This window comes from Haliotis rufescens, unplaced genomic scaffold (assembly GCF_023055435.1).
Source record: "Haliotis rufescens isolate VD_foot unplaced genomic scaffold, xgHalRufe1.0.p SCAF_5, whole genome shotgun sequence".
In the NCBI taxonomy this organism is placed as follows: domain Eukaryota; kingdom Metazoa; phylum Mollusca; class Gastropoda; order Lepetellida; family Haliotidae; genus Haliotis; species Haliotis rufescens.
In genome coordinates this window covers 38,035,079-38,048,326 of record NW_025964223.1, presented here as the reverse complement: position 1 = coordinate 38,048,326, position 13,248 = coordinate 38,035,079, and the positions used below count along the sequence as shown (strand labels likewise).

The 13,248-nt window shown below is 38.7% G+C and overlaps 1 protein-coding gene across 2 annotated transcripts in view; it reads right to left on the bottom strand.

Annotated features, from left to right (window-relative positions):
- Positions 1-10,616, bottom strand: part of LOC124116337 (glutamate synthase [NADH]-like) — a 129,130-nt gene extending 118,514 nt beyond the window's left edge. For both annotated transcript variants that reach the window (XM_046477634.2, XM_046477635.2), the window contains exon 1: positions 10,462-10,616. The gene's annotated coding sequence lies outside the window, so the exon portion shown is untranslated. The remainder of the gene's footprint in view (positions 1-10,461) is intronic.
- Between the last annotated feature and the right edge of the window lie 2,632 nt (positions 10,617-13,248).

Here is a 13,248-nt window from a genome sequence, read left to right as displayed (position 1 = left end):
GCAAAAGGCACCAGTTCAGTATGTGCCTGGTAGACATGCAAAGTTTTGTAAGAAAGTATTTAACAGTTTTTGAGTTACGCTCCAGAAACGAACACCACCCTTATAGAACCTAAGTCCAACTTGTTGCCATGTAAACGTAAAAAATAAAAATTTCTAAAATTCATAAATAGCAAAAGGCACCAGTTCAGCATGAGTCTGATAGACATGCAAAGTTTTGTAAGAAAGTTTTGAATGGGTTTTGAGTTATGCTCCAGAAACGAACTCTACCCTATCATGCCTATAGAACCTAAGTTCAACTTGTTGCCATGTAAATGTAAAAAATTAAAATTTCTAAAATTCATAAATAGCAAAAGGCACCAGTTCGACATGAGTCTGATAGACATGCAAAGTTTTGTAAGAAAGTTTTGAATGGGTTTTGAGTTATGCTCCGGAAATGAACTCTACCCTATAGAACCTAAGTCCAACTGGTTGCCATGGAAACGTAAAAAATAAATTAAATTTTTGTTTCTAAATAGCAAAAGGCACTAGTTCAGCATGAGTCTGATAGACATGCAAAGTTTTGTAAGAAAGTTTTAAATGGGTTTTGAGTTATGCTCCGGAAACGAACTCTACCCTATAGAACCTAAGTCCAACTGGTTGCCATGGAAACGTAAAAAATAAATTAAATTTTTGTTTCTCAATAGCAAAAGCCACTAGTTCAGTATGTGCCTGGTAGACATGCAAAGTTTTGTAAGAAAGTATTTAAAGGTTTTTGAGTTACACTCCGGAAACGAACACCACCCTTATAGAACCTAAGTCCAACTTGTTACCATGGAAACGTAAAAAATAAACATTTCTAAAATTCCTAAGTAGCAAAAGGCACAACTTCAGTATATGACTGATAGATATGCCAAGTTTCGATCAAATACACTGAATTATTTTCGAGTTCTGCCCCGGAAAAGGAAATGATTATGGACGGACAGATGGACAGACGTACAGACAGACGGACGGATGGACAGACAGACTGGCTGATCGCTATATCCCCCGCATTATATGCCGGGGGGATAAAAAGTTAATGGCAAGAGATTGCTCAAAGCTAAATTATGCAATCTCTTTCAAATCTCAGTTTGTTTATTTTCTTGTCAATAAAACTGATTAAGTATTACAAATATACTTCACTTGTCAATACAATGTTGCTTCACCTGTCAATGATCATTGCAGACACATCAAGTTGATGAGATGAACTTTCATACATAACATTGTTCCTCAATGTTTTCATAGTGTTCATGGTCACTATCTGAACACTGAATCAACAACTGGCTGCACTGAATAACAGGAACACTATGTCATTTCCCCATCACCGAATATTTCAGTAACAATAGAAACATGTCAACTGACATGACATTTCATAGCCATGATAAATAGTTTCAAGCTATTCCCTGATGTAAACAAGTGATAACTCTATCTCCAAACCCTAGAGATTAAAATAAGTTTGTTTGTTGTTTAACGCCGCACTCAGCAATATTCCAGCTATATGACGGTGGTCTGTAAATAAATAATCCAGTCTGGACCAGACAATCCAGTGATTGACATCATGAGCATCGATCCACACAATTTGGATACGATGACATGCATCAATCTAGTCAGCGAGCCTGACCACCCGATCCTGTTAGTTGCCTCTTACGACAAGCATAGTTGCTTTTATGGCAAGCATGGGTTGCTGAAGACATATTCTAACCCGGATATTCACAGGTCGATTAAAATACGGAATGAACCCAACTCAAGTCTAGAATGAATTGGCAAGTCTAGGTTGCCTCAGGTCCTGTAACTATATGATTATATATTTTGTAGATATATATTTATAAATAAGATAACTTTAAATCATGTCTGACACTAAATGTTAGTCTAACAAATGATCACTGGCACTTTCTGGATTAGAATAGGTCTTCAGCAACCCATGCTTGCTGTAAGAGGCGAATATGCTTGTCGAATGAGGCGACTTATGGGATCGAGTGGTCAGGCTTGCTTGGTTGATGCATGTCATCTCATCCCAATTGTGTTGATCGATGCTCATGATGTCAATCACTTGATTAGTCTGGTCGAAACTCGATTATTTTTAGTCCGCTGTCAAATAGCTGGAATATTGCTGAGTGTGCCATTAAAACAGCAAATAAATAAAGCAAGAAAAGCATTGTCGTTGCTGGTTTAGATATTACTGTGTGATGTGTGTATATGTCTCCCTGATCTGATCTAGTATCTCATATGCATGCTCATATGTTTGCAAGTCATTAATTAATCAGTGGTGAATCCGAGAATAGTTTTCCATAAGTCGTTACAGCTTTTGTTGTCGAGATGAGCATTTTGTCTCTGAATTGTAGCGAACATGTTGGTTGGTAAAGGTGTAATAACTTGGAGAGATAGGTTGGAGATTCATTGTTCATTGTTGAAGTTGATCCAGGATGAAATTGAGTTGTTATAGAACAGGAATGATGCGGTCAAACTTTCTGGTTTGGGTAATTATTCTCGCTGAAGTATTCTTGTTTGATTGTTGTTTAACGCCGCACTCAGCAATATTCTAGCTTAATGACAGCGGTCTGTAAATAATCCCGTCTGGACAATCCAGTTTTTGACATTATGAGCAATGATCCACGCAATTGGGATACGATGACATGCTTCAACCACCCGATCCAGTTAGTCGCCTCTAACATAGTTGCCTTTTACATCAAGCATGGGTGGCTGAAGACCTATTCTACCCCAGATCTTCACGGGTCTGAAGTACCGTATTCGACATAATAAGCGCCCTGCTCTAATAAGCGCCCACGGCGATATTTGCTAATATATTGGCTAGTGAACAATCCCAATTAGAACCCTTCGTGTGTTATATGCACCCTTAATTACGGGAAATTAAATTCTGGAAAAATATATCTGGCGTGTCTAATACGCACAGACTTTTCTTTTGTATCATTTCAGGCTGTCAGCCTAAACCACAAAATTTACGATCTTTCAACTCTTTCAATTATATTCTAATAAGAGCCCCCTCTTTCTAATTTTGAGAGCGCCCTGGGCGCTTATTACGTCGAATACGGTATTCTGCATCTGCTGTACACTGACATCTATTCAAGGTCAAAGGTCACAGAGAGCAGAGTATGAAGCAGCTAAATGGCAGTATGGCAGAGTTCTGACATGTCAGAGAATGTACTGATCACCTTCTATTATGGCACCTATTGCATTGTCACAAAAATAAACTTTAGGTAAATCATGTTGAGTTTTTGTGAGTTGGGTTTTGTCTCACATTTAGCATTTTTCCGAGTGTATCTCTGAGTGGGAATATGAACCATGTTAAGAAAATGTTTCACATTTTGTTCAATTGTAGGGATTGAAGCTCAGGAGGTGGGATGCATGCCCACTGCTCTAACCACTGGGACACCTTGCTGCACTGAGATAGATGTATTGGCTGTGTTGAGGAGAGTGCACTGGTAGCAATATGCTGAGTATTTGTTGTGTTGAGGAGAGAGCAGTTTACCATTAAAAATAAACTAAAAAAACTTCAAACATAAGATAACTGGTTCCAGTATTAGTTTTCGGAAGACATCAGAAACGCTTCACAAATGCTCCGCTGATCCTATTGCGATGCTGAATAATGCTCTTCAAACACTATATATAAACTAATCACAATGCAAAATGCAAAATGAATGTCAGCGCATCTCCATTCACAGCCACCCCTCCAAGTGGCTCCCACCCGGATTCTGGGATCAGTGACAGTCATGGTCTAATGACTACTGAGGCCCCTGACACACTGCAGAACACCTAGAACAAACTGAAAATCCAATATAGGTGACCTGACAAGCATGAAGCCTCAGCATGTCAACATTCATGTGAAGGTCAAGGTTGTCTTGGAGGACAAGGTTTCTGATGGTCAAGGACAAGAGGTGAATAGATGACACTTTTTATTGATAGCATCTTCTTGCAGTTGCATTATACATAGGACAAATAAAGTGTAACATTACAGGATATTATATTTGAACAACGTTTAACTAATCAGCAGATATATATCCACATGCTATAGTGGTGTCAAATTTTGGCATGGAACATGAGCTGTGCATGTTCATCTGTTATGAAAGTCCAGACAAGTAGTTCATATTTTTTTATAGGTTTATCATAATGATGCCATTCGAATATCACGGACATGATAGCTAAGACCATTCGGCCAAAAAATACAAAGTTGAAAAAAAGGACAAAAGTATGCAATAAAGGTCATGCTCACTGACGTTCTTTATTGTAAACGTCTGTTCGTGTTCACTGATGTTCTTTCGTACACATTGTTCTTTCTTTTCTTATGACGTCTTTTCGTAACATTTGACTATTAATATTGTGTACTTTCGACCTTTATTTCAACTTTGTATTTTTTTTAACCCTCGTCTCATTGTTTTGTTATAAGTAACATTTAGTTCTTTATTCGTAATATTTGACCTTTATTGCGTATTTTTGTCATTTTTTCAACTTTGTATTTTTTTTACCAAATGGCCGCCCATAGATATAGCCGGGCACAGCAAGATAACAGGAGCAATTTTGTCAAGGTTCATACATATATGGAACACTAAAGGCCTTTTCAAAGCAGCCAACTGTCATTTTCAAGGATTCTAGCCTTAGTCTGTCAATATAAATCCAGCATACTATATGCTTTCCATAAGATCTAAATAGCAGTATGACAATCACACATTTTCCAAAAAGATTTATTTTTCACTTAACATGCTTAACAAAAATATAAATTAAGTCTGTTGTGAAATCTTCAGGGTCTTTGGAATACAATCTATCACTGTGATAAATCTCACTTAAACATCTTTGATACATCTTTGTGTGCTTTAATACTTTGATTAACAAGTATAAGTCAATTTGTACAAATTCAAGGCTAATTTCAACCTAATTTGGTGATTTTCAATGCTTTTCAAAGGTGGCACTAAGAACCAAGGTTTTACAAGAGGGACCTTAAAACACAAGGCTAAAACATAGACTTATGTAGTGTAGCGCTTAGATTGATGTGTGGAACAGAGCCCATGAAAACATGCTAATGTTCCAACAGCAGAGTAATGAAGTTGATCTTGATTTTGTCAGACTGAATTATTTGTGTCATGACTGACACAATGGAGAAGTTATTTTGCATATTTTCTACTTACATTGCGTCAAATACGCAGGTTTTCTGCGTCAGGGCAACCCCTGTATATATTATGTATTTTTCAATGATCAGTACAGTATTTAATTTCAACACATTTCAAGCTTATTGCATGAGATAAATCATGCAGAAAACTGTCTATCCCATGAACTAATATGACACAGTGTAACATTACATTGAAACTACCAATGATGTGTCATGTCAGAACATAGTGATGCATAATCTGTCTAAATTGTTCCTAGTCTTCACACTATCAGTGAACCTGAAGGCCAAGTGATAATCAGTTTGGACAAAACACATGGCACATATGTTTGACATTTTAACAAAATACAGTTGCAGGCTGTTGCCCTGACATGAAAACCAACGGTTAGATGAAGACAACCCATTTACTGCATCTTAAAAAGTCTTCCTATATGCAATGTAACAGGAGGTAAACATTATTATTCATACAGTAATGATTCATAAAAACAGAAATATAAACATATTCACATGATAGCATCTGATAGTGTAGATGGAAATTTTGTACAAAAATAAGGCCAAATGGTTTTTTTTATTTGGATCACAATCTTCATTCTCCAATCATTAATGAATGTTGTTTTCTGTCAGTGGGCACCTTCAGGGTACTCCAGCACCACAGCTAGTTTCTCATAAGTCAAGATCTCAAAGACAAGCAACCAGGTTTTGTAAGAATCCATTGGATGCAAACCTTCGTATTGTTAGCCTGACAGTTAAACCAAGTGATCTACGACCCACTGTAAAACATAGTGCAAATCTACCTCATCATGCCTGAGATGTTACAGAACTGAATAAAAAGGGTCAACATGGTGACGGATATATACTTTCAAAGCCTAGGGTTAGGCATCCTGTCTCGTGACACACTCGTCCTATTCTGTAATCGACAAGATAGTGAAGATACCGAGTGGTGAGGACTGAGGCCACATGGCGCAACATCTCTAGACGTCAGACTTTCAATTCACAAGTACACATGTATGACAGGGTTTTCATAATTTGATGGGCGATCTTGTCACAGAAAAGTGTGGGCAGGAACACTGTAAGGATAATGTGGATCATTATAAGGAACTAGGGAGGCATAGGCATGGAATCATTGCTGACAAAGTGTAGTGAGTGAAAGTGAATTTGGTGGTCATTCCATGACTTTCCCAAACATTTGACGTTAAACTACTTCATTCTGTTCACTCCACGTTCTTGTGAGAAGAATAGACGCAACTGAAAATGTGAAAACAATAAAATAGACAAGAACACCCTGGTAAGTTCATTTATTTTTGCATGTTTCATGTCTTTGGCTCCCATGCTAGAAAATGCATTAACCCCTTAGACCCCCTACACAGCTCGTATTATTCCTGTGCATAATCCTGAAAACCACTGAAACAAAAAACTAAAATATGCATCTTAGTTACCATTTATAATACATTTATTCACAAGAGTTAAGCTGAAACCAGAAAAAAACATATTGAGAGAAAAAATGCTTTCATAAACTGGTGCCAGCTGTAAAATGTGCCCCGCAAACTGTTTCTAGTAAACAAATATGGAAAACCCTCAAGTGAGGCAAGGTAAGACAGCAGTTCCAGTACCTGCAGTAGACAGTGTGTGTGTGGACGTGTGTGTAGAGGGCCTGCTGCTGAATAACACACACCATCTGCAGACCCGTCCTGATGAACGGAGGGCCAAGAAGAGTCCTATTGAAATGTCAAACTCCATGGGAGTACAGGGCACTGAGAAAAACTGTGTACAGTTAGAGGATAAGAATGTGTTCTAATGTCCTGATGTAACCCCCGACAAGAGGAAGTTTCCTCGATAAGTATTTTACCAGTCCTTTTTTACAGATATCCAATAGTCAGGTGTGCCTTCAACTCCCCAAACACTTCCCTAGACTATTACTGATAAAGAGAACCCATGACCACAGGTACAGAAGCTCACTTGTCATTGATGATATTAAACTTCAGTGGTGAAGATAATAGGACCAGCTACTGTGTCATAAAGCAATACATCCATCTCTTGTATACAATATTGTATCTTTCATTGATATTTCTTTCAAGACTTTCCTGAACATTTGTCATGCTTATTGACAATTTTTCTGCATACAGTATACACACATGTAATTAAAACAATAAGTACATTCAGAACTATTGGGGTACGTAACATATTTCATGAGGGAACAGGATCATATGGATTTTGAAGTATTTCAGCATTTGTTATTACCGACAGAAACAAATCATCAATGGTGACCGTGACCATAATTAGAGGTCAATTCAAAGCCATGGACATGTAGGTTATGTAATTGTTGTGCAAATATCATTTCAATATGCCCCAAGATTGTAGTAGACAAACAGATGACAGCCTGGTGATAAGCTCACACACACATACAATAACTGTTATATAGCACTATCCTGTAGAGCCATAATTCTATTGTCACAGCATTTGTAACTAACGCCTCCTCCAATGTCGGGACTTCTCGTATTTAAGCCCGGTAGTCATCCCCATAGAGCACAGATATAATAATTGTCCTGATGTCCCTCCCGAATTAAAGAGAGTTACATTTTTACATCACTTGTCGCAATATTCTAGCTATATCATGGCAGGACATGACAAATTGTAGCCATGTATGAAATCAAACCCATAAGAGTGATGATCCAACACCTTCACTGATAACCACTAGACTGTTTTTTCTGCAACACTTATAAGTTCAGGACAAATAAGTAGGATCAATTGTATACAAATGATTAGTTTATAATATATATTGCATGTCTATTTAATTCAGTCTGTAACCTGGATATAAGTAAGGATAAGAATGTATGGATGAACAACTTCTTTATTCTTTAATAAAGAAGTTGTTCATCCATAAATTCTTATCCTTACTTAGGACTCCAACTTCTAAATGCCTATCAAAGGAGCCTGGATATACTTGTTGCAACTTGGGAATATTTTTATATTCTGAACACCCTATTGAAAGCATGCACCTTGAACAGTATCTCCTTCATGTAAGAGTGTATAATTGACTGTCCTGACTGGCCAAATACTTATACACAGACATGAGGCAATACTGACCGAGATAAAATCACGGAAATAGTGTCTACACTGTCGGAATGTAATCTTGACTACACCGGTAAACTATCAAGTCTTAGTGACCTTCACAGATACAGCAGTCAACACAAGGCCACAACATGGTCAGTGAAACTTGGTAATCATGCCGCAATGTGTATTAACTGACCGAGTCTTCCATAATGATAACCTACAAACATGCATCCGAGCAGGTATTTCCCTCGCGTTCTCTTAAAGCTGCACTGTCCTGAGTCCTGTTGGTTACAGAGTACACGAGGATCTCTCAGTCTGTCCCACAAGAGCCCTTGGAAATAGGCTCGGAGGAAAACACACACACACTGGGGCTGTAATTCACTTCTATTGTCTCCCTAGCATACTCATGTTTCCTGTCCCAAGTACACAGTGATCACATACTCAGATGTTAAATGTCCCAAGTACACAGTAGTCACATACTCAGGTGTTGAATGTCCCAACTAAACTGTGGTCATATACTCAGGTGTTGAATGTCCCAACTAAACTGTGGTCACACACTCAGGTGTTGAATGCCCCAACTAAACTGTGGTCATATACTCAGATGTTGAATGTCCCAAGTACACAGTAGTCACATACTCAGGTGTTGAATGTCCCAACTAAACTGTGGTTACATACTCAGGTGTTGAATGTCCCAACTTAACTGTGGTCACATACTCAGGTGTTGAATGCCCCAACTAAACTGTGGTCATATACTCAGATGTTGAATGTCCCAAGTACACAGTAGTCACATACTCAGGTGTTGAATGTCCCAACTAAACTGTGGTTACATACTCAGGTGTTGAATGTCCCAACTTAACTGTGGTCACATACTCAGGTGTTGAATGTCCCAACCAAACTGTGGTCACATGCTCAGGTGTTGAATGTCCCAAGTACACAGTGGTCACATACTCAGGTGTTGAATGCCCCAGCTAAACTGTGGTCACATACTCAGGTGTTGAATTTACCAACTAAACTGTGGTCATATACTCAGGTGTTGAATGTCCCAACTAAACTGTGGTCACATACTCAGGTGTTGAATGTCCCAACCAAACTGTGGTCACATACTCAGGTGTTGAATGTCCTAGCTAAACTGTGGTCACATACTCAGGTGTTGGATGTCCCAGCCAAACTATGGTCACATACTCGATCTGGTGTTAAATGTCCCAACTAAACAAGCTAAACCGTATTCTTGAATTAACAAGAATTTTGTTTCTTTACATTTTATGAAAGAAATGGATTGGTAATGGAAGGTTAAATTGTAATCTTATTGTCATATTGTTTTTATTTCCTATGAAACTGAATCACCATACAGCCTATTATTCTAATTAACACAAATTCTGTTCAGATGTTACATGCTGATGTTGTGATAAATTAAATTATGTAAATTGATAATAGCCTTAATTCATTTTTTTAAATCATTGTCATATTTGGATATTGATGGTTTCTTGCATTGCTTGATTAAATGTCCATGTGAAAACACACAGCCATATGCTACATGGTCAAAAATAATGTTTTTCTTTAACAAACAGAACAGCACTGATAATGAGATTTAGGCTATGATGACAAGAAAACTCATTAACAGTGCTGTTCTATACTTTAAATAAAATACAACAATAGTGTTTATTTTTCATTTCATTCATTATTTCAGACTTTTGAGAAAACAACTGACAATAGGCCAATTTTAATGGTGAGATTGTTTGTTTAGTGTGAAAATAACCGTTTGACTTGAAAATACGTTTTTGAATGAAGGTTCATGTCATGCATATACAGATCAATGATGATCAATGAGAATAAAATCAAGAAAACTGAACAGGACAAAGAAAACAACTGGTTACAACGTGGCGTTGCATGTAACAGCATTACATAGTAAGCTTATCCCACAGGCTTCAAAAAGGGACACCAGTTTAGACCCTCGTGTTGTATCAACGTCTTCTCGCGAGGGATTAACCGACTGCACACCAGTTAATGCAATGCTTGTATGCAGAGTGAACGAACCGATGAAATATCAAAATAGTCTTGACATGAAATAGCAACTGACCATATAACTAAGACGTACTCACATTCCTATTTCGTGCATGTTTGATTCTGATATGCTTTCATAAATACGAGTGTACGACTCAATCGTATGTACCTGCATTTTCGCATGTGTACTACTAATGTTGTATTTTCCTTGTGGTAGTGCAACGAAGATATCCGCTTCCTCGCGACTGCTTACATTCAAATGAGCCTAAAACACTTACCCTTTCTGAAAGCCTTGAAGCGTTTTGACTGTTTGGTGCAGGCTCTTGTCTAAATAGTCCGGTCCGAATTAATGCGTATAATGGTCGAAGCGCTCGTAGTAACATACTTTGCCGTGGGCATTCATGCGAATGGCACGTGCTCAATGTAAGACCTTCTCTGATTGGTCCAAGCTGGACTTACCCATTTCTCGGGGTTGTTTATATGTTTTACACAACATCGTGTATTCCATGCGGTGCATGCTTATCAGATAACTGTACATACGTGAACGCATATTTAAGGGCTTTTTTCGCCTCCATTTGTATTGCACATGAAAAGAAACAGAGACACTCGTGACGTCTATTAAGAATGGTGTTAAAGTACCAATCACTGCTGGTAGTGAATCGAATATGAGGGTCTGAACGTACGGGCTTGTGTTCACTTATTTTATGGAGATCGGGGGGGGGGGGGGGGCGGGCGGGGGGGGGGGGGGGGGGTTTACTTTTTCAGAACAATCCATTTTTTTTTTACAGCTGTAACCAACAAACTATTTTTTTACTGAGCACCACCAACATCTATTCATTATCGCTTTGAACACAAAATTGTTGACGTTTGAGTATTTTCCACAAAACGAACTACTCATTTCTGACACCACTGCCAACAAACTATCCATTTTTTGACATATGCATGAACGAACTTTTTATTCTAAAAATCTCACAACAACCCCAACCAGTGAAATTAAGACACACGGGCAGGCCAGGTGGAAAATAACAACTGTAATACTGACTTGATAAGATTTCATTCAGCTGCGCACATGACGGAATTTACGCTGCGCCGCATTGAACTTTGGCCCCGCGTGAGGGAAATCCCCGATTACCCCTTGTCCGTCTCCAGACCCTTGAGAAATAATTTAAAAAGGAGTCCAACTCGAGTCTAGAATGACTTGGCAAGTCTAGATTGCCTAAGCTCTGACATTCATGATTGTTCTAGGCTCCATTTGGATTTTTATATTGTTGTTATATGTAATTCACTGGACAGTGAAAGCAGAGACCATGTAATAGATTATATGGTCTCTGGTGAAAGCAAACCGTTAGTCTGTCTTACAGACCGTGATACAAATATATATCAAAATACAGCCCATGCAAGTCTATAATGTTTGGCAAGTCAAGATTACTGAAGTATCTGAAAATGAAGAGAGTCCCTGGGCTCCCTTTTATTATATTTTTATTAAGATAACTGAACAACTGTTTTTTTCTGTACGAAATGTTCATTTCAGAGACTAGATGTTAGTCTAGCAAACCGTCCGTGGGACCCTGACTTCCACAACAAATAGCCAGGTGAAGACTGATACAAATCATTGGACCACCGCCAGCTGCAAGCTTTGCAGTGTATTATTCAGTGTGCATCTTTTATCATGAGTGTGGCTGTTTCTGAATAATTAAGACTTGTATCATATGATGAAGGTTTTGACATAAGAGGGTGAACGGGTGGCCCAGTCGTCTAAGGCGCCGCGATTCGCTGTGCAGAGTTGCGTCCCTTGGGCACGCCAGAAACCTATGATTGTGGGTTCGAATCCCGGTTCGCCCCGATTATGTTTCTAGGTTTGTCAGCACCATACCCGTGCTCGTGGGTTTCACCGAAGTGGTAAACGTCTGAGACATGCATCACTTCGGGCTTTCCTCCCACGTTAAGCTGACACGCCGCGATATAACTGGAATACAGTTAAAAGCGGCGTAAAACCCAACTCATTCACTCACTCATTTGACATAAGAATAGTGATGCTGGACAGAAAATACCCGTTTAAAACAAATAGCCTGGCGTCTGTAAATGACGACAAAAGATAGCGAACCTGAACACAAATGTCATTAACATGTAGTTCCTGTTCCTGGTGGAGTTGGGATACTTGACGTGATCTGATCTTGGATCTAGTCAGGTCCTGTTTGAAGAGAATCAACGCCCTCCGTGTGGCGATGCTATAGCAGGGAGTAGTATTCATGAATGTAAATTATAGTCAGGGACTCCCGCTAGTTAATGGAGCCCTGCATGTGTTATCAGTTAACACAGCGTCGTGGCACACTCGATCCGACTATCACAATGTGTGCAGTGTGTAACGGCAAGCAGATGGGAACTGTTATATAACGGGCAATATCTCAGTGATTTGATGTAATGTTTATTTAGTAATAAATATCTGCAGTCGACATCATTGTGATGATGTTGGCAGATACATTCATTACAGAACGATCTGTTCTCTTAGCCCACGTGCACAAAACGATAGTTTCTATATCTTACTTACGATCACACATGCTTACAATACATGACAGTGGCAGCATTAATCGCTTTGTGCACGTGGACCTTGGTATAATAACCATTCCTTTTGCAAGGATAGATATTTTAGTCTAGGATCATACTTGACGTAGCCTACTTCTCATGGTAGCCTCTGGGCTAAGGTTTAGTCTCTGAAAATATATAATTTTGATAGACTCAAATAATTTCATTTAACTTGAAATCTAGTCCCGGTGAGATGGGAGATTCCGAACCTGAATGGGGAAAATCTAGACTGGTTTTATTTCGGGATATAGCAGTAATGTAAGGGTTGGGCGAAAGAGAAAATAATTTGGTTCAGGGACTGTGAGACAGACTGGGGAGCCTCCCATACAGACCTTGAACCAAAAATATCCGAAACATTCTAAGTATAGTATATACGATAAAATGCTGGTCTATATTTCTTCTGTTTTATGTCTGGAAATGAATGGACTTCCTGAGCTCCTTTTTGTTGTCGTAAAAGGCAACTTGTATCTGTGTGAAGCAGG